At 44.3% G+C, this 4,493-nt stretch overlaps 1 long non-coding RNA gene across 1 annotated transcript; it reads left to right on the forward strand.

Moving 5' to 3' along the window:
• The first annotated feature begins 2,276 nt into the window (after positions 1-2,276).
• LOC126355916 (uncharacterized) lies at positions 2,277-3,961 on the forward strand. Its single transcript, XR_007565549.1, has 2 exons — positions 2,277-2,417; positions 3,557-3,961. It is a non-coding gene; the product is annotated as an uncharacterized LOC126355916 (long non-coding RNA).
• The last annotated feature ends 532 nt before the right edge of the window (positions 3,962-4,493 follow it).

The following is a 4,493-nucleotide window of genomic DNA, read 5'->3' on the forward strand; positions in this document are numbered from 1 at the left end:
CGCCGTTGGCGACATTACTCCAAATTTCTCTTGCTTTGTATAATAGGTCTTCGTTTTCTGTTACATTACTAATTTTATATTCTTTGTTCCTGAGACTTGTATTTAAATACAATGCCGTTTCTAATTTGTTATTTGATATTATCACTAAATATTTGTACCGTCGTTAAAACTGCAATTCTACCCGACTAACTTTGAATATGTCACTGACTTATAATGAAAGAGCCTTCACCATAAAACGCTTTAGGTTTAGTTTCTGGACCCCTTAAAATTGGAACTGGTGTCTATGATTGACTACAGGACAGTAGACAGATGAAATGATAAAATAATAAAAAAATAAGAGGTTTGATGTAGTATCCAGGAAGCAAATCATGCTATGGTGTACCACACCCTTCCTGGCATCCGAAGGCTTCAACTGAAACAGATTGTAATACAGATATTACACATCATTCTGTATCACGTTTACATTTATTACTTCGGGTACCACAATTTTATGTACAGAGGCGCTCAGTCTACGCAATTCTTGCGGAAAAGACACCTAATTAACATACTTTATACTCCGACTGAATGTAGGGAAACGTATCGTTTTACTGTGGCCAAAACGGAACGAGGAAGCATTAATTCTGTTCTGCCATGTTGAAAAGTTTGTGTTGCGCAGTAGCATGCACCTAGGCGATCTCTCTCCTAATTACTAAAAAAATGCTATGGAAATACACTCCTGGAAATTGAAATAAGGACACCGTGAATTCATTGTCCCAGGAAGGGGAAACTTTATTGACACATTCCTGGGGTCAGATACATCACATGATCACACTGACAGAACCACAGGCAGATAGACATAGGCAACAGAGCATGCACAATGTCTGCACTAGTACAGTGTATATCCACCTTTCGCAGCAATGCAGGCTGCTATTCTCCCATGGAGACGATCGTAGAGATGCTGGATGTAGTCCTGTGGAACGGCTTGCCACGCCATTTCCACCTGGCGCCTCAGTTGGACCAGCGCTCGTGCTGGACGTGCAGACCGCGTGAGACGACGCTTCATCCAGTCCCAAACATGCTCATTGGGTGACAGATCCGGAGATCTTGCTGGCCAGGGTAGTTCACTTACACCTTCTAGAGCACGTTGGGTGGCACAAGATACATGTGGACGTGCATTGTCCTGTTGGAACAGCAAGTTCCCTTGCCGGTCTAGGAATGGTTCGATGACGGTTGACGGATGACGGTTTGGATGTACCGTGCACTATTCAGTGTCCCCTCGACGATCACCAGAGGTGTACGGCCAGTGTAGGAGATCGCTCCCCACACCATGATGCCGGGTGTTGGCCCTGTGTGCCTCGGTGGTATGCAGTCCTGATTGTGGCGCTCACCTGCACGGCGCCAAACACGCATACGACCATAATTGGCAACAAGCCAGAAGCGACTCTCATCGCTGAAGACGACACGTCTCCATTCGTCCCTCCATTCACGCCTGTCGCGACACCACTGGAGGCGGGCTGCACGATGTTGGGGCGTGAGCGGAAGACGGCCTAACGGTGTGCGGGACCGTAGCCCAGCTTCATGGAGACGGTTGCGAATGGTCCTCGCCGATACCCCAGGAGCAACAGTGTCCCTAATTTGCTGGGAAGTGGCGGCCCGTTCCCCTACGGCACTGCGTAGGATCCTACGGTCTTGGCGTCCGGTCCCAGGTCCCAGGTCGACGGGCACGTGCACCTTCCGCCGCCCACTGGCGACAACATCGATGTACTGTGGAGACCCCACGCCCCACGTGTTGAGCAATTCGGCGGTACGTCCACCCGGCCTCCCGCATGCTCACTATACGCCCTCGCTCAAATTCCGTCAACTGCACATACGGTTGACGTCCACGCTGTCGTGGCATGCTGCCAGTGTTGAAGACTGCGATGGAGCTCCGTATGCCACGGCAAACTGGCTGACACTGACGGTGGCGGTGCACAAATGCTGCGCAGCTAGCGCCATTCGACGGCCAACACCGCGGTTCCTGGTGTGTCCGCTGTGCCGTGCGTGTGATCATTGCTTGTACAGCCCTCTCGCAGTGTCCGGAACAAGTATGGTGGGTCTGACACACCGGTGTCAATGTGTTCTTTTTTCCATTTCCAGGAGTGTATTTCGTAAGTGTGAAGCGTTTCAGGAAGAATATTTATCAGCGGCTCTTGAAAGAAAAGTTGTTTAGATAACGCACAGAAAGTCATGTAAATTTTATCTTTGAGATGATTACACGCATACATGACACGTTGAAAACAATCGTTATCATACTTGTAATGTAGCAGAGAGATCTGATCTTACCCAGGTCGTTGTGACGTCAATGAAATTTAGTATATAACTCCAGCTATGTTTCAAACCAAGCATCAGTTTCGTTCTGCGTTCGCCAGAATTCGCTGGAATAACTTTCACCATGAAACGTAAGCTCAACCTTTCCTTCTCTTAAGATGCAGCTGCGAATCTAAATTATTTGCTCCGCTTGAAATGTAACGTGGCTACAAGAGTATCGAAAGAGCAGCCTTCGGTTGTATTTCTTATCGTGTCTGCAGCTGCCAATCGTAACCAGACATAAAGATCCATTACTGAGGGCTGTGTTATGGAGTGGATTATGTATATTGCGAATGCTTCGGATTCCTTCTTAATCGCTCGTTATTAAGAGAATACTAGGAGCAACATCTTCTTCTTAACCAAAGTAAAACCATTACTGTCAGGAAATGCTAATGAACCAGGGAGCGTTCCATTAACACGTCGTGGATGAGTAGAACTAATTTCTGCTAATTTATTTGTTTCAGCCGAGAAGGACAATAATGCCTTTAATCTTGCCACTAGTAAGCCGTACCAAGAGATAAAGTGGGAACTATGAGAAGGAATTTCACTTTTACAGCTTCTAAAGTACGAAGTTGGTTTGCCCTTTCGTTCTGAAATATATATTATATCTAACAGAACTTAGACGAACGAAATAAATGATTAGAATGATTAGAAACATAGAAACAAAGATGTCAGCAAGCTACAGTACATGATAGAGCAAGCATTTCTCCATGCCTACTACTATTTACAATGTGCGTTAAGAATGCGGTTTTCTTTTAATGCGAAGGATGCCGCTTTTCCTCTTTACAGTAGCGGACAGTGAGAGGAGATAAAGGAGAAACATATGAATAATTTTAGGCGAAACTTAAACACGACATAATTAAACAGCATTATATGATGCCATCATAGAAACTGAGCTGAAATTGTGCTGTTTCCGCGCACTTCAACCTATGCACATTATTTCATGTATTGTGTGGTTTTAAAACAAGTTTGACATGTGACCAAACCACATCAAAAATAAACGATCTTGCTTAGTAGAGAGAATTTCTGCATTAATCAAGAAAACAAATGCTTGTCTGCCTATGTTCTACATCTTGGGGACAAACGCGTTCTGAAAAATCTTGACGTTAATGACATTTGATATGCTTTCGATTACATTTTACCTCTTAACCCGTGGACCCAAAATTCAAGCGCCAGTGAGGGGATACGAATTTTGTTGGTTTTATTGCACACTAACGCTCTTTAACCGCAGTGTTGGCAGGCCTTCTGGTGCTGAGCGTGTTGGCAGCCGTGGTCACAGCGACCACCCCCACATGTCCCGAAGATGACGGCGCAACTGCCGTCTTCTATCCAGACGACACGGACACACACGGCTTCTGGGAGTGCAGCAACGGAAAAGCTGTCCACATGGTGTGCCCTGCTGGACTCGTCTGGAACGCCAATATCAACGCCTGCGACTGGCCGTCCTCGAGGAAGTAGAAGATGCGAGCTTGCCCAATTACTCATTGATATTTGCTAAGAAAACCTTACAATAACATTTGCGTGTCTTATGAATCTGGCTGAAACTTTCTATCTGTATTTCCTATGCTACTATTGTATGTAATAATTATTATTTTTGTCAGCATGTTAATTGATAATAAATAAGTGTTGCACAATATATATATGTATCTATCGTTCATCACCTCCTGTTCACTTTTAAGGACCACATCATCAAGGAAACTGATCCCAAGTCTTACATTTTTCCGTGTGGCCTGCATATTCTTCGCCAGGTAATGCGCTAATTAACTATAGCTGAAGAGCTGCTAAGGACTCTGATGTATCAGATATGGGGTAATTCAATGTTATGATTTAAACAAACTGTTTCATCTGTCTTGACTACAGATGGCAGTTATGCATAAATAACTAACACGTCTAATCTACTGATGCCAAGCAACGAAGTCACTTTTTTGCTATCCTGTATTTATATAAAATCTCGTTAAGCTTCACCTTTACTTACCAAAGCGTTTAACTGCAGCTACGATAACAATTTCATATGTTTTTTCAGAAGGTCACGTATATTACTCTGATTTAAGAAGATGACGAGTGATATCTCGTACACGGAGTGAACGAATTTACTTTAACACATATGGCTTGTTGTTCAGAAGATGTTAAGTAAGAAATCATACAGGTGGGCAACTTTCCTTAGGGAG

The sequence above is a fragment of the Schistocerca gregaria genome, chromosome 3 (assembly GCF_023897955.1).
Source record: "Schistocerca gregaria isolate iqSchGreg1 chromosome 3, iqSchGreg1.2, whole genome shotgun sequence".
Lineage (NCBI taxonomy): Eukaryota > Metazoa > Arthropoda > Insecta > Orthoptera > Acrididae > Schistocerca > Schistocerca gregaria.